The 18,756-nt window shown below is 38.7% G+C and overlaps 1 protein-coding gene across 1 annotated transcript in view; it reads right to left on the reverse strand.

Moving 5' to 3' along the window:
- Window positions 1–18,756, reverse strand: part of SRD5A2 (steroid 5 alpha-reductase 2) — a 46,670-nt gene that overhangs the window by 24,844 nt on the left and 3,070 nt on the right. The gene's annotated exons all lie outside the window — the stretch shown is intronic.

The raw sequence follows: 18,756 nt of genomic DNA on the forward strand, positions 1-18,756 counted from the left end.
TTGGACTTTATCAAAAATTTTAAAACTTTTGCTCTTCATAAGACCCTGTTAAAAGGATGAAAAGAAAAGCTACATATTAGGGGAAAAAATATTTGTAAACTACATATCTTACAGAAGACTAGAATTTAGAACATATGAAGAACTCTCAAAACTCAACATTAAAAACAAAACAAATTCAATTAGAAAGTGGGCAAAAAACATGAAGAGACATTTTACCTACAGGTATATAAAGATAGCAAATATGGACCTGAAAAGATGTTCAACATTGTTACCCTTTAGGAAATGCAAATTAAAACCACCATGAGATATTATTGCAAACCTATCAGAGTGGCTAAAATAAAAACTGACAACATGAAATACTGGCAAAGATATGAAAAAATTGGATCATTCATACACTGCTGGTGGGAATGTATAGCCACTCTGGAAAACAGCTCAGCAGTTTCTTCAAAACCTAAACATGAAACTGCCATATTACCCAGAAATTGCATTTCTGGGCATTTATCACAGAAAAATAAAAACTTATGTTTTCCAACATTTTGTATTCAAATGTTTATAACAACTTTATTCATAACAAAGACTGGAAACTCAGATGTCCTTCAATTTGTGGATTATTAAAGAAACAAGTACATCCATACCATTGAATACTACTCAGCAATAAAAAGGAAAGAAAGAAACAAGTACATCCATACCATTGAATACTACTCAGCAATAAAAAGGAAAGAATTAACAATACATACAACAACCTCAATGAATGTCCAGATAGTTATGCTGATTGAAAAAGAAAAAGCCAATTTCAAAAGGTTACATGCTATATTCTGCCATTTATATAACATTGTTGAAATCACAAAAGTATAGAAATGAAGAACAGATTAATGGTTGCCAGTGATTTAGGTGGGGATGGGAACAGGAGGAAAGTGAGTGTGGCAACATTAGGAATCCCACTGGTAATGGAAATATTCTGTCTCTTTACTATAACCAACATTCTAATATCCTGGGTGTGATACTGCAGTATAATATTGCAAAATGTTACCTTTGGAGGTAACTGGGTAAAGGTTACACAGGATATCTATGTATTATTTCTAACAATTACATGTGCATCTAAAATCATCTTAAAATAAAAAGTTTATTTAACAAATACATGACGTTCAAATGTATATCTGTCATGAGCATTGGTGGCTGACTTGGAGAATCAGTTTTTAACTGTGGACGTCTATAGAGAGATTCTCTTTATCTAGCTTTAGAGATAGGCCTTAAATTCTATAGGCCAGTGGCAGATATGGCTGAGTATTAAAACTACCTTACCTACTATAAACTCTTTCAGAGATTTATGAAAGCTCTCTGGAAGATTTTGATGCCACCAACCACCAACTCACCCACAGAGCAGTTCTAAGAGCTAAGCCCAAGAGATGCTCAGCTATGTGAAAGGTAACCCAGAACCTGGCATAATTCTTCAGGAAAAAAGTAATAAATAAATACTCAAGAAATATAAAAAGTACTCAGTAAAGAAGTAATAGATTATTCTAAGTTTTATCAATCATCTTTCTGTTTGGTTGTTTCTATATGGGTAACTGTGGCAAAGTGAAAATGGATGGTGAATGTACTACTTCCAAACTACCTGACTGTCTTAGTTATTTGTTATTGCTGCACAATAAATCACCCTAAAACTTAATAGTTAAAAACATCAACAAACATGGGTTTTCACTTACAGTTTCTATATGTCAAGGAATTCAAGAGTGACTTGGCTAGGCAGTTCTGACTCAAGGTCCCTCATGAGATTGCAGTTAAGGTATTGACCAGGACTGCAATCATAAAAGGCTTGACTGGGGCTGGAGGATCTGCTTCCAAGATGGCTCATTCATATGGCTGGAGAGGGGGTGCTAGGTGTGGGCAGGTGGCCTCATCTTCTCCGCACATGGGCCTTCTCCACATTCACTTCAACAAAGGGGAGCTTGGATATCCTCATGCCATTGTGGTAGGCTTCCCCCAGAACAAGCAATCCAAGATATAGTGCCAACAGAAGCTCCCTTTTTTTGTGACCTAGTCTCAAAAGTCACATACTATCACTTTGTCACATTGTATTTGTCAGAAGCAAGTCACAAATTCTGGCCCCCATCCAAGGAGAGGGTAATTGGGTACCATATTTCCAAGGAAATTGTGTCAGAATAATTCGTGGACATATTTTTAAACTACCACAATGACCTTGGCAACTTAACTCCTCTGCACTTCAGTTTTCCATTGATAAATGGAGGATAATAATGATGCCAACCTCAGAAGGTAGTTGAAAGAATTAAATGGTATAATTGAATATAACTGGTACATATTAGAACTTAATGACTCTTTCTTTCCCCAATCAAAGGAATATATCAGTTTCTCTCTATAAATATGAGGGCCAGCAGAAGACCAACAGTGAAACTAGTCTTTGTGCCTTACTTAGTCTTTGTGTCTGCTCACATCATATCCCCCTTATGGGGCCCTCTCCTCCTGATTCCCTCTTTCTCTCAGATTCTCAAGATCCCAAACATGCATGACATAGACATGCTTGGTCATACCCCAAAAGGTTTCTTTTTCCTGGAAATTTCCCAATCTTAACAGTTTTCCAATTCTCTTAATGAAACCTAACATTCTCTTGTCCCAATCCCTCAGGATGCTCTACTTCCTGTTATCTTCTAAGTGATGGCTAACCCCATGGCCAACAACCTTTCAGAAGCAGAGTTAGCACCTGTTGTGAGTACATTTGCAACTGATCTTAGAAGACTAGGAAAGTGACACAAGTTACCCTTCTCAAAAAAAAATCTCTTACAACAAAATAGAAGATTGAAGATTAAACCCTACCCCCCTGAAAGAAAGTTGAGCCTGTCACTCATTCACGCTTCACAGGAATGCTTTAATCAAATAATAATCAGGTGGCACTCACCCTACCTAAGATCAACTTCACTGTGAAAATGAGAATTGTGATTATGAAGGAGAGATGCCATTTTGCAACTGGACATACTCGGGGAAAGGAGAACCCTAGACAGAGTTTTTCAATGTGGAGATTCCCTGTCATTGGGTATCTCCAGGGAACATGAAGGCCCTGCCTGAGTGATATGAGAAGTATTGAGAAAAGAATGCTCAAATGAATGTGAAAGGACATTTTTCTCAAAGTCTTGTTGGTTGCCTTGCATGTGGCAATCAAAAACATCTCCCAAGATGACTTTGGCCCATCCCCTCCACAATGGCAGACAAGGAGCAGTCAATGATGCAGGATTTCATGTTGTCTCTCCTTTGGATCTATTTGCATTTTTTACCTGGCTCTCTGGAAACATATTGCTTTAAAACAAAACAAAACACTTGAATGGTAAGAATTTCAGACATGTTTTAGGGCCCAAAGAAAAGAGTTGTAGGGGCAGATGGTTCTTTGGTACCAATCAGATTGTGTTCAAGTAGGCCTATTCTGTTTATGCACCCAGGTGATGGAAGGTCCTGATAAGTAGGCATCTATCCTGATATCCAGAGAGAGAGAGATTGCTATTGCTGAGCCAGGGAAGAATCTGAAGCTCACAGATAGGGTAATTTTCCTAGGGCCACACGAGATGGGATTCAAATGAAGATCCTCTGCTTCAAAATAACTCACTCATTTCGAATTGGAAAGAGAAATTGTGATCATCATATACAACTGGGGAAAAAAAAAAAAGTCCCACATGCCCCTTAAAAGAACCCAGGTTTGGTTTTCAGACATTTTAGCCCAAAGATCTATTGCATCTGTTGCATTTGCCACCTAACATTCATTCTTCCTTCTTAGAGTAACTACCTTGGATCACCTCCCCATTTCAGCCTGTGATAGGGTTCAATCTCTCCAGGCCCCTCAGCCAATCAAAATAGGGATAGCCTTATCACACTGGTTGTTTCAGAGATGGGCACATGACCCAACAAATCCTAATAAAGTTTTGCTTACATTTTTTTGAGAACTGTTCTTCGTCATGTGTCCTAGATCAGAGAGAATATAAGCTCTTAGATGCTACAGTTATCTTGCCACCACTAAAAGACAGCCTTTCTGAGAACAGAACCAGTAAAGGCAGAGCCAAGAGCTGGAGAGAGAAACCGAGTCCTGATGGTATCTTTGGAACCACTGCATCAATCTGGACCTGAAGCTGGGATTTTTCGATCATGAGCATTAATAAATTCATGTTTTACTTCAGCCTATTTGAATAGACCTTTCTGTCACTTGGAACTGAAAGAGTCTGATTAAAGCACAATCACACTGTTCTCTCTGAAATAAGCATCAAACTTTTCCAAATATAAAGCCAGAATTGGTGAGGGTTTTGGGTTGCATTTAATCATAAAATAGAGTTTCCCCCAATTATTCCCTTTGGAGAAGAACCCACCAAGAGGTTCTTTCCTTGTTGGAGCCTCTCTACATGCCAAAAGCATTGGGCCAACTAGTCCTCTGAGCCCTGGCTCACTTCCCTGAGTCCTTTCCAAGAAGTAACAAACACTGACAATGAATAGTCACTTGTCTGTATATACAAAGATGATACCTATTACTGTAAATAATGGTTTTGGATATATGAGAGAGTGGGATGTGTGGGCCAAATGCAAAGGTGACTAAACATGGAATGAGTCAGTGATGCATCCCATCCAAGCTTACATTTTTTTATGGACCTGGTGTCATGGGTTGAATGGTGGCCCCCTAGAAAAGATGTGTCCATGCCCTAATCCCCAGAACTTTGAATATTACTTTATAACAAAAGAGTGAAGATTGTGTTATATGGCAAAAGATGTGATTAAATTAAGGATCTTGAGGTGATTATCCTGGATAGTTTTGGTGTACCTTAAATGCAATCACATGTATCCTCATACAAGAAAGGGACAGAAAAAGAGAAGAAAGACACACAGAGAAAAGACAATGTGAAGACAGAGAACAGAGATGTGACCCTAAGCCAAGGAATGCTGACAGCCACCAGAAGATGGAAGAGAGAAGGAATGCGAGCTTCCTGAGGGAGCAAAGCCCTGCTGACACCATGATTTCAGACTTCTGGCCTCCAGAATGGTGAGAGAAAAAAAATTTATGTTATTTTAAGCTGCCCACTTTGTGGTAATTTGTTATAGCAGCTACAGGGAACTAATACACCTTGTTAGAATAATATTAGGCCATTGAAATTAATTTCAGTTCAGACATTTGGTAGGGAAATACCAACAAAGGACAACAGACAGCTAATGTTTATATAGTGCTTACTATGTTCTTTGCGACATTAACTCATTTAATCTTTATAGTTACCCTAGGAGATAGATATTATTATAATTATCCCATTTTACAGATCAGGAAACTGAGGCACAGTGAGATTAAGCTAGCTCAGGGTCACACAGCTATGAAATATCAGAGCTACGAATTAAGTCCAGGTGGAGCTAATTCCAGAGTTTATGCTCTTGACCACTGCTCTATAGCAGTTACTATGTGGAAATTTGTCTACATCAGAAGTTCTCACTTCTGGTAGCACTTTCAAATCACTCAAAGGGCTTTAGGAACACATTAAGGAGGAAGAAGCACACTGAAGACAAATTATTCATAATCTTCAGTGTAGAATCCTGAACATCAGCAGTTCTTAAGAGTTCCCCCAGATGATTCTAATGTGCAGCCAGGGTTAAAAAACACTGACATAATAACCTCCAATTGCAGATTTAACTAATTTTTTCAAGTTAGCATTGGCTAGATGTTTGGCTTCTCCAAAAGCTATGTCTACACAGAGAAATTAGAATGCAAAACCTAGCAAAAGGCCCAAGTCAATAATACCACACTGTTTTTTCCTGCAGTGGAGTAGCTGACCATTTCGTATCAAAGACTGTACCATGGGAAAAATTCAATGTGAGGTTTCCCCAAAGGATCCTGTGACTTCTCATCTTGCTCCGACACCCTACAAGTGAGGATAGTCAGGTCCCATTGTCAACGTCCAGCAGATGTCATCTGGTTTGAATTATCTAGTGGTCATGATCCAGCAGATCTATTTAACTTACGAAAAACATTGAGATGATTAGCTCATGAAGACCTAAAATACAGCAAACTATTTTTAATTTTCTACTTATGTGTTTTTATATCTTTATATTTATGTTCTGGTAGTACTGGGAGACCCTGGAACTCACTTCTTTTTCTTTCTGCCCCTACATAGAAGTTCAATCTAAACATATGATGAATTACCAAAGTTTTAAGGAACTTTGAGTGTTCCTCTGAGTGATAGAAAGATAATCATCATTGAGGTACAATCTCCTACAAGAGACATACTACTACTGACCACTACTTATACCCTCAAAGGTGAAAATCTGAGTGTACAAAGAGAATCAGATCAACCTCTTGGCCTGAGTAACTAATAGATTAATTTGAATAACTAGTTTAACTTTTTTGTTTAAGTTGATCAATTTGAGGTGGATTTTGGCATTGTGTAGGCATACCTGCTCAACCATTCATGCTAACTGCTCATGACCAAATAAATGAATTGTAAATGGTGGCATGGGGTAGTTTTCAGCTTGAAGCACAAAGTTCAGTAAGCCTATTATTGTAGGCTCAGGGCAAGGCATGTTCACTGTTGGACACAAATACATCATTTCTCTAAGCTGCAGTTTTGTCTCCTTTATTTCTCATTGTTTGCAAAAAGAAATTTCTGGTTTTCTAATTCCAGCTGTTTGGCTTCATACTGCAGCCCAGCTTTATAGGGCTTCTCCTATTGTTTGGAAACTGTTCTGTACAGATATGTGCCAATGAGGCCTATATAGTGTCATCATTCTGAGAACCTCTGAGAAGTTTCTACCTTCATATCTACATTCTACAAATATTGTCCTGGGACTTAGTAGCCCTGATCAAAGGGCACAACTTTCAAAGATGGATCTGCCTCAGTGCATCTCCCTCCTACATCTTCCATTGTTCACACTGATGAAAAAAAGAAAAATCCTTTTCTGGATTCTTTGTGGCAGAATTTACCATGTGAAAGTTTCAGACCTGTCATTCATAAGCACCTGCTGATATCTCCCACACTCTATCCCCCGCCTTATTGTCTTAGGGCCACCTTGCCAGCAACAGCTACACGGAGCCACTTAACTCCTATAAAGGAAGCCACCATTCTCCTATCATGCTTAGCTCTCCACAAGTTTAGACACTTGTAACATGGGACCTAAAGGTCATTGCACATTAAGCCCGAGGACGGAAAAAGCAATAGGGTTAAATGGAGAAAAAAAAGGAAACTATTATGGATGAAATGCTTGTGTCCCCCAAAAATTCATGTTAAAATCTAATCCACAATGTGATGGTATTTGGAGATGGGGCCTTTGGAGGTAATTAGGTCATGAAGGTTGAACCTTCATGAACAGGATTAGTGCCCTTTAAAATGAGGCCAGAGAGCTAACTCACCCTATTTCCACCATGTGAGGATACAACAGGAAGTCAGCCATCTGAAACCCAGAAAAGGGCCATCACCCAAATTGGACCTTGCTGGCACCATGATCTTAGACTTCCAGCCTCCAGAATGTGAGAAATAAATTTCTGTTGTTGATAAACCACCCAGATTATGGTGGTTTTTTTTTTTTTAAGATTGATTGATTGATTATTTATTTATTTATTTATTTATCAGAGAGAGAGAGAGCACAAGCAGAAGGAACAGCAGTCAGAGGGAGAAGCAGGCTCCCTGCTGAGCAAGGAGCCCAATGCAGGACTCGATCCCTGGACCCTGGGATCATGACCTGAGCTGAAGGCAGATGCTTAACTGACTGAGCCACCTAGATGTCTCAATTATGATGTTTTGTTATAGCAACCTGAGCTAAGACAGAAACACTCATAACAAATTGGTGGAAAGTTTAGAAACACAAACCAATGAGCTTCAGTATAATAACACTGAGTACAAGCAGAGGCTACTAAAACCTACAAGTCAGCAAGTACTACAAATGATCAAATTAGCAAAGATAAATGCTAAAACCCATTGGAGGGACTTTTGTTTCCAGTCAAGATGGAGTAACAAGGACTAGATTTACCCTCCAGGCTAAACAACAAAAATACAAAATAACAAGACAAATTACATGAAATAATGATTTACAAAACATTGAACATCAGGCAATGAAAGACAAGGATCCCTGAGAGACACATAAAAATGACGTGAGCCTTATAACAACTGATCCAGGTTACTTCTTTGAGAGAATTTTCCCTTTCAGGGAAGGGGATCTCAGACAGAAGTTTAAAGACTTGCTGCACTGAGGAAACACAACTGAGATTCTAGATCAAGAAATCTAGAAGTCTCAGGACAGAATACTGAAGATGAGAGAGATACAAAGAGACCTGCAGAGAATCCTTCTCAAGTATTCAGCAGAGCCTTAATTAATGCATTTATGTAAGGAAAGGATGACTCAAAAGGATTAAAGGGAACAGTGCCCAGTATTCATACATGGTCAGGAATAAAGCCCCCCTTCCGTTGGGGGGGGGGCAGACATAGAAAGTCATAATACATGGGACATTGGATAGAATATTCATAAAGGTCTTACCTCAGAGGAAAGGATTAATTAGCCCTGTCACTAGCACTCTTCTAAAACCACTTAGAAAAATCAGATCAAGACCTGAAAGGATTAAATTATTTCCAAGTAATTTAACTGCATCCCAGAGTAAAGCTCAAGAATATTTATAGGAATACAAAAATATTTAACACCCAACCAATCAAAGATTGACCAACCAATCAAAGATTACCAGGCATTTCTTCCCCATAATTGGAAGAAAAATCAATCAAAACTGACACAGAAATGCTAGAGATGTTAGAATTAGCAGACAATGACATTAAAACAGCTATTATAACTATTCCAGTTATGGAATGAATAAATCATGGGGATAAAAGGTATGGCATGGGGAATATAGTCATTGGTATTATAAAAGTGTTGTATGTGACCAATGGTAGCTACACTGTGGTGAGCACAGCAAAATGTATAAACTGGTTGAATCACTATGTCATACACCTGAAAGTACTTCAATTTTTAAAAAACAGCTATTATAACTGCATTCCACATGTTCACAAAATTAAGTAGAGACATGGAAGACAGCAGAAAGACCAAAATCACACTTCTAGTGATTAAAACTACAATGTCCGAGTTGAAAATATCCCGGATGGAATTAACAGGCTAAGACAATGCCCTAGAAAAGACTATGAATTGAAAACATAGCAATAGAAACTACTCAAAATGAAATACACTGAAAAAAAAAGAATCAGGAAAAATGAAAGGAGCATCAGCAAGTTCTGGGATGGTTTTATACATGTGTGGGCCTCATAGATTTGTAATTGCAGTTTCTGAACAATAGGAGAGAGAAGCAGGGAGATGAAGAATAATGTATAAAAATAGTCCAAATTTGATGAAAACCTTAAATCCATGGATCTAAGGAGTTTAAAGAACCCCAGCATTAAAGTCATGAAGAAAACTACGCCAAAGAACATAATAAATTGCTCAAAACCAATGATAAGGAGAAAATACTAAAAGTAGACAGAGATAAAAAGACATGCATACATAGGAACAAAGATATGAAGGACAGCAGATTTCTTTTTATAAACAATGCAAGCAAGATGACAATGGAGTTACATCTTTAAAGTACTTCATGAGGATAGCTGTCATTCTAGAATTCTATATCCTAGAAATACATATCTTCAAAAACAAAGGAGACATAAAGACATTTTCAGATATTCAAAATCTAAAAGAACTGTTCTAAAAGAAATAAAGTTCTTCAGGCAAAATAAAAAATAATACCAGATATAAATATGGATCAATCCCCAAAAGTGAAGAATATCAGAAGTGGCAACTACACAGGTAAATATATGTTTTTTATTATTTAAATCTCTTTAAAAGATAATTGACTGGGATGCCTGGGTGGCTCAGTCAGTTAAGCATCTGCTTTCAGCTCAGGTCATGATCTCATGGTCCTGGGATTGAGCCCTGCATCAGGCTCCCCACTCAGCAGGGAGTCAGCTTCTCCCTCTGCCTCTCCCCACTGCTCAAGCTCTCTCTCTCTCTCTCATTCTGTCTCTCTCTCAAATAAATAAATAAAATCTTTTTTAAAAAAGATAATTGTTTAAAAAATAATAGCAGTATGGTGAAGCTTTTTATAGCATGTATATAAGTAAAATAAATAATGATGGTCACATAAATTTCAAAAGAAATGGAAGTATTTATTTCATATTCTTATACTGTACATGAAATGGCATAATAATACTTGAAGGTAGACTGTGATAAATTTAAGATGCATGCAATAAACCTATAAACAAACTAACAAAAGAGTTATAGGTAATAAGCCAAAAAGATATAAAATGAAAAAATAACAATCCAAATGATAGAGGATAAAGAGAAAATGGGAACAAACAACAGAGGGACAAATAGAAACAAATAGCAATATTCCACAGCGGAATTCAATTATAAATTAGTAACATAAAATCCCTAAACATTTGGAAACCAAATAGCACCCTTCCAAATAACCCATGGATCAGAGAAGGAATAAAAAAGATATTTTGAAATGAATTAAGATGAAAGCAACACATAAGAATTTGTGAGGTGCAATAAGCAGTTTTTTGTGTGAAACTCATAGCGGTAAGTGCCTACATTAGAAAAAGGAGAAGGTCTCAATCTATAACTTGAATTTCTGCCTTAAGATACTAGAAAAAGGAGAACAAATCAAACCCAAAGTAGAAGGAAGATAAATATAAATATCAAAACAGGGGCGCCTGGGTGGCTCAGATGGTTAAGCGTCTGCCTTCGACTCAGGTCATGATCCCAGGGTCCTGGGATCGAGTCCCACGTCGGGCTCCCGGCTCAGCAGGGAACCTGCTTCTCCCTCTGACACTCTCCCCTCTCATGCTGTTTCTCTCTCACTCGCTATCTAAAAAATAAATAAAATCTTTTAAAAAATAAATAAATAAATAAATATCAAAACAGAAAACAAATAGGAAACAGAAAAATCAATAGAGAAACTCAATGAAACCAAACTCTGGTTGAGAAGATTAATAAAATTGATAAAGCTCTAACTAGACAGATGGGGAGGTAGTGAGAAGACATAAATTACCATTATTAAGAATGAGAGAGGTGATACCCCCACAGATATAAAAAGGATATTTGTGTGTTGACAACTTACCAAGTAACACGATTACATTTTAAGGGACCTTCAACATCCAAACTCAAAGTATCAATATGAAAGGTGACAATTTCAGGAGCTAGTGATGTCATAGTGGCTTAGTAAAAGAGAACTTACACATAAATGGTGACTTTTCCCTCAAAGCAAATCCTTCAGAGCAGCACCTACTTGTAGGAGTATCTTGATCTCTATGGAAACTTAATTGCATGGTCAGTTTGCAAGGTACTTCTTAAAATCTTGTAATATCAGTGTTATTTCTCCTATTAAGTTTAGTGGACACTGAAAATATTACAAGAAAAAATGCAAACCCGGGGCACCTGGGTGACTCAGTCAGCTGAGCATCGGACTCTTGATTTCAGCTCAGGTCATGATCTCAGGGTCATGAGATCAAGCAAGGAGTCTGCTTGAGATACTCTTTCTCCCTCTCCCTCTGCCCCCCCCACTCTAAAATAAATCTTAGAAAAGAAAAATGCAAACCTGAAGTATCAGCTAATTCCATCATTTTGTATTCCAACCATTACCAATATTAATTCATACATGTTAATGTGGATTTTTCAGTGTACTCTTTATGTGCTGTTTTTTACTAAATGATTTTATATACCTATTTTCATCATATAGCCCAAAAAACTAATATTTGTAAGTATACCTGATATTTAATCATATTCATTATAATCAGCACTTAGTTATAGAGCATTTAAGTAACTTCCAGTGTTTCACAGTTGTGAATAGTAACACTATAATTTTATATAAATTGATTTCTTTCTTTTAGATTCTTTCCCTTGAGAATTTCCCCTAAATGAAATTCCTGAGCCAAAAAAAACCCAAAATGAAACCAAAAAAAAGTGAACAGTTTTTCAGCTATTTTTTAAACATTGCCAGATTAGCCTCACAAAAACTTAGAGCAATTCTCAGTGGGACACAGGGCCACATATACATATAATTTTCCCACTGGCCCACCTACAATTTTTTTAATATTTATTGAGGTATAATTAACAACCAACTGCACATATTTAAAGTATGTACTCTGATAAATTTTGAAACTATCATGATATCAAATCATGAACACATCCATCACCACCAAATTTTGCTCATACCCTTCATAATCCCACCTTCTATCCCTGTTTTCCCCTAGGAAACCACTGATACTTTATGTACTCTAGATTAGTTTCAAGCTCATAGAATTCTATATAAATGGAATCATAAAGCATGCACTCTTTTGGCTTGGTTTCTTTTACCCAGAATAATTATTTTGAATTTCATCCCATGTTGTAGCACACATCAATAGTTCCTTCATTTTTATTGATGAGTAGTATTCTATTATATGGATATAACACACTTTGTTTGCTAATTCACCTGTTAATGGACATTTGGGTTGTTTCCAGGTTTTGGCTACCACAACTAAAGCTACTACCAACATTTGCATACAAATCTTTCTATAAATATGTGCTTTTATTTTTATTGGGAAAATAGCTAGCAATGGAATGGCTAGGTCATATGGTAGATTTATGTTTAACTTTTTAAGAGACTGTCAAAATACTCTCCAAAGTGATTGCCATTGTACATTCCCATCAACGATGTAGGTGAATTAGTATGGTCAGTCTTTTTAATTTCAGCCATTCTAGTGGTTGCATACTGGTATCACATTTTGCTTTCATTTACATTTCCCTAATGACTAATGATGTTGAGCATCTTTTCATGCTTTTATTTGCCTTTATGTTTTCTTTAGCGAAGTATCTGTTCATATCACTAGATGCAAGAGCAATTCATTAAAGAAAGAACAGTATTTTCAATGAATGATACTGAAACAATTGGATATCCATACACAATAAAAGGAGATTCATACTTTGATTCATACTGCTAACACTATATAAAAATTAACTCAGGACGCCTGGGTGGCTCAGTCGGTTAAGTGTCCAACTCTTGATTTCAGCTCAGGTCATGATCTCAGGATTGTGAGACTAAGCCCCATGTCAGGCTCCATGCTGGGCTTGGAACCCACCTAAGATTCTTTCTCGCCATGTCCCTCTGCCCCTCCCCCATGTAAAAAAAAATTAACTCAAGATGGATCACATACATAAATGTAAAACCCAAAGTTATAAATCTTTTATAAGGAAACTAAGAGAAAACCCTCATGACCTAAGGATTTCTTTGATATGACACCAAAAGCACAAAAACAAATAGAAAAATTGGGTCGCATTAAAATTTTAAACTTCTGCTTTTCAAAAGACATGGTCAAGAGAATGAAAAATAAAAGCCACACAGACTGGGGGAAAAAACTTGCAAAGCATATATCTGGTAAAGGATTTGTATCCAGAATATATAAAGAACTTTCAAAACTCAATAATATGAAAACAAAGGATCCAATACTCTAATATTTAGATTTGTTTATCAGATATACAACTTTGGGCAAGTAAAAAACACTCAATGAGAGACTGAAGTGAGGCCTTGTACTGTTGTTAAAGAGAGCAAATAGGGGCAGGAGAGAGAAACAGACACCATACACAGAAAAGGATCACGGGGTGTTTCACAGTCAGGTAGGAAAACTGTCAAAAGCATATTGCCTATTTTCTTCACAGTAAGTTCTAGGATCAGCTTTTGACAGCATGTCCCAAGTATAAAAGAAGAGTTTTGAAAAGGGCGTGGAGCCTGATTAAGGTCTGGATAGGAGGATTGGATATTATGGCATATATTCAAAAGATATTTGGTATTAAAAGGAGGAGAGGCATTCCAAGTCAGAGTATCTGAAGAACCGGGCAATTTTATGTCATAGGTTATCAGGCCCCTTTTCCTGACCATCACATTCCCACCCCAAAAGTCTGGGAATGGACCATCCTTTCAGGACCCGCTCCAGTGCCTGCCCATCACTCCCACTCACCCCCACCAATCACTGCGATCAGATGGAGTGCAGTCATTTGTGAAATAGCATTAATAATAGTGGATTGTCTCAAAGACAAAATGAGATAACCAATGTAAATCATGTAACATAATTCCTGGAACACCCCGAGCTCAATAAATATTGGTTTCCCTTTTCTTTGCCCCCTTCCCTAACCAAATGGAAGGCAAATTGCAGTGCTGGCCTCAGTTCAGAGGGTTTTTTAATTTAGACCTCCTATGCTGAGCTCTTACTAAAGGATCCTGGGTTGAGCACGGCGACTTTTTAAACAACTTGATTCCAGATTTTGATGGCCCCATTGCCATATGTGGCAGGGAGTCAAAAAGCAGAATGGGAGGGGCCCCAGGCTCCAGAACCAAGTTGCCAGGCTCTGGCAAAAATCAATAGGTAGACAACTTTTCTGTTCTAGAAACAGAAAGCATTCGGAGGGGGAGACAAACCATGAGAGACTATGGACTTTGAGAAACAAACTGAGGGTTCTAGAGGGGAGGGGGTGGGAGGATGGGTTAGCCTGGTGATGGGTATTAAAGAGGGCACGTACTGAATGGAGCACTGGGTGTTATACGCAAACAATGAATCATGGAACACTACATCAAAAACTAATGATATAGGGGCACCTGGGTGGCTGAGTCGTTAAGCGTCTGCCTTCGGCTCAGGTCATGATCCCAGGGTCCTGGGATCGAGCCCCGCATCAGGCTCTCTGCTTGGCGAGAAGCCTGCTTCTCCCTCTCCCACTCCCCCTGCTTGTGTTCCCTCTTTTGCTGTTTCTCTGTCAAATAAATAAAATCTTTAAAAAAAAAAAACAACTAATGATATAATGTATGGTGATTAACATAATAAAAAAAAAACAAAACAGAAAGCATTTATGCTTCCCCCTCCTGCTGGCTGAGGGCCCATCATTTTGAGTATCCCTCCCGGCCTTTCCACTGTCCCCAACTCATTCCTCCTCAGGGAAGGAGAAGCGAATTGCCTGACTGGTAAACTTAAAAGCAGCACCTCTCAAGTGGTGTGTGCAGCTCAGCCCACCTCCCACTCTGCTGCTTTCTCAGAACAGGCTCCACTGGGAAAGGCCTGTGCTTGTTCAGCTGTGAGTGTTGCTGGGCATTTTTGAGGTACAGTGTTAGGAGGCCCACATGTAAGCCACATTGCCCCAAATCAGCTTTAATGAACTCTAATAAGGGTGGTCACTGTTGCTTAACTCCTAGGTTTACCTCTCAGTTGGTTCTGAACTTGGCTGGGGGAGAGGAGTGCCCTCCAGTCCATGAACACCCAAGCACAGAGAAGCATCAGAGACAGCACATTCAGGGGCATGACTGTGGCCCCGTGGAGGTCCCCCTCAGTTTGCATTTCCCCACCTGCTCTAAGCCTCTCAGACTGACATTGCCACCACCAACTTTCATGCGAGAAAGAATGAGAGACACATAATGGTGATTCTTTCTTTGTCTTCCTCCTGGAGGTCAAGGTGTTGTACTTCGGTGTCTCCCATAGGACTTTGCATGGTTCTGAGCATGTGGAACTCTGATAAAGAATCAGGACAATCGACAGATGAATGGATAAAGAAGATGTGGTATATATATACAATGGAATATTATGCAGCCATCAAAAGGAATGAGATCTTGCCATTTGCAACGACGTGGATGGAACTGGAGGGTATTATGTTGAGTGAAATAAGTCAAACAGAGAAAGACATGTATCATATGATCTCACTGATATGAGGAATTCTTAATCGCAGGAAACAAACTGAGTGTTGTTGGAGTGGGGGGTGGGGTGGGAGGGATGGGGTGACTGGGTGATAGACACTGGGGAGGGTATGTGCTCTGGTAAGCGCTGTGAATTGTGCAAGACTGTTGAATCTCAGATCTGTACCTCTGAAACAAATAATGCAATATATGTTAAGAAAAAAAAAAAGAAGAAGAAGAAGAAGGTAGCGGGAGGGGAAGAATGAAGCGGGGGAAATCGGAGGGGTAGACGAACCATGAGAGACGATGGACTCTGAAAAACAAACAGCGTTCTAGAGGGGAGGGGGGTGGGAGGATGGGTTAGCCTGGTGGTGGGTATTTAGGAGGGCACATTCTGCATGGAGCACTGGGTGTTGTGCACAAACAATGAATCATGGAACACTTCATCTAAAACTAATGTTGTAATGTATGGGGATTAACATAAGAATAAAAAAATTAAAAAAAAAAAAAAGAATCAGGACACTGGGTTCAAGCCCCACTCTGTCCCTTCCTAGCCATGTGACTTCATACACACCACTTCACCAATTTGGATCATTGTTTCCTCATCTTGTTTGTTCTTTTTAAGTGACGTTACGGTAGAATGAGCAAGAACTTCAGCTTTTCTTCAATGTGGCAAAAATGAAATGGTCAAGATCTCGAACACTTGTTTATATTTTTGGCAAACAGAGCTCTACATTTTTCAGATGTGCTTATGATGTCGACCCATTTAGAATGTAAACTCCAAGACTCCTACTATTTCCCACAAGTGTTCAGATAAAGGACTTGGAACCTAGGGATTCTCAGAAAATGATGTTACTACTAAATTCCTGTTTAAATGGACCAGATATATCCTAGAATTGGCCCACTGCTTTGCTACAGGATTTAACAAAATTTTATTATAGTATTACCAGGAATGTAATCAATTTACTGATTGTAGAGCATGCCATTCATGGTTTTCTTAAGCAGGGGCTGGCCAAAACTGGGGCCCACAGGCCAAATACTGCCCACTCCCTGTTTGTGTAAGTGAAGTTTTACTGGAACACAACCACACTCATGTGTGTCCATATTATCTGTGGCTGCTTTCATGCTACAATAGCAGAGTATAATAGTTGTAACAGAGACTGTATGCCTACGAACCCTAAAAGAGTTACTATCTGGCTTTTCTACAGAAAAAGTTTGCTAACCCTCATTCTGAACAATTTTCAGTTAATCATACTTGATCAAATTATACCTCATAAACGTCCTTAACACATGATTAAGTGACCACAAGAATGTGGCTTCTCCTGAATGGCCTTTCTTCTCAATCTGCAAGAGAAGAAATTTGTCTAGGTGGTTTCCAACATAAGCATCAGTCAATACTCTGACTCTCAGCCAATGAGTAATTTCCTTCATGAGGTTTTTGGAGAGGCTTTTTTTTTGAGTTTTTATGATTTTGTTTTATATTTAAAGACACATTTCTCTTTTTTTAACTGAAGTATAGTGGACACACAATGTTACCTTAGTTTCAGGTGTACAACATAGTGCTTTCACAAGTTTATATATTATGCTATGTTCACCACAAGTGTAGCTCCCATCTGTCACCATACAACGCTATTACAATACCATCGACTATATTTCCTGTGCTGTACCTTTCAGCCCAGCGACTTATTCAGTCCATTACTGAAAGCCTGTATTTCCCATTCCCCTCATCACTCATTTTGCCCATTCTCTACCGCCCCCTCCTGGGGCAACCATCAGTTTGTTTCCATCATGAGATTTGATTACTTCTGAATAGTTCAGACATCGGCATCTCTTAAGAGATTGGAGAAGCATTGGCAAGGCCCATCAGGGGACTCAAATTCCAGCCTCCTCTTTGCCCCTAATTGGCTAAACCTCTCGTTGCTTTACTTCTGTAAAATGAGGAAGCTGGACAGATGAGGATGGAGTTTCCTTAAAGCAGATAATTATAGTCCAGAGTGTGAAGTGCATCCTAGAACGCCACACTGGCTGCTATGAAAGCCCAAGGAATGGTATCACACCGGGATTCACAGAGAAGGGACTCAGAGAAGGCTTCTTGGAGGAAGTGATTCTGATCTGAGTTTTGAAGAATAGGGAAGAATTCATGCTGCTGGAGAATGAACTGACCAATAAAGCAAAAATGCATCTTATGGAAGCCATCATGTTATTTGGCTAATTAGGAAATGTCATCTGTTTAAACATCTAAACCCCAGGAAAGATCTAAATTCAAACCGACCCTCATGTGTGCATTACACTGTGCTTCTGGATACACATCATGAAAAAGTCACTCTGCAAGCAACTTTTCACAATATAATCCTCCTTTTCTGTGAAAAGAGGTTTCTTTTCCTTCTTCAGCTTAATACCAAGGTCACATCCAAGTCTTGAAAAAGACATCAACTGCCACAGGCTTGGGTGGTGTGATGATCATTGCATAGGACACAAAGCCTTCTTGGGAAAATGAGGATCAATCAGAGAGTGTGAGCAAAGGATCATTCCAGGGCTGTAGGCAAGGTCAACAAGAGATAACTCTGACTTCAAACAACTTTGGCAATGTGGTTAGACAACGTGCTTACACAGCAATCATTCCCATTTGGCTAGACCATCCAAACATTCACAACAATAGATTCTGAAGGGAGGAGAATTATCTCAGTTGACCTAGCCATGCAATCTCAGCAGTGATTTCTAAGTAATCACTGGCTCTCCCACAATCCAACCGTTTGTACCAATGTCAGAGGCAGAATTCATTCATGCATTCAACAAATTCAGTGAGTTACCAACTATGTACCAGCACTTTTCTATACACTATGGACACAGCCATGAAGAGAGGAGACAAAAATCCTTGCCCTTGTGGAACTTAAATTCTTTGTACAGAGAAAAGCACAGAGTTTTAACTACTATCCAATAGGACATATTGCTGTTCTGAACAGTCCTGAAGGGACATTTTCCAAGAGTCTAAGCCACACCTGAGCCAGCCTTCCTCCTGATCCCTTGTCCCTTCATCTTAGTCTCTGTGTCACAAGCAATTTACTGTGGAA

Source organism: Mirounga angustirostris, unplaced genomic scaffold, assembly GCF_029215605.1.
Source record: "Mirounga angustirostris isolate CCGP_5_RB_7025 unplaced genomic scaffold, mMirAng1.0.hap1 SCAF_10, whole genome shotgun sequence".
In the NCBI taxonomy this organism is placed as follows: Eukaryota; Metazoa; Chordata; class Mammalia; order Carnivora; family Phocidae; genus Mirounga; species Mirounga angustirostris.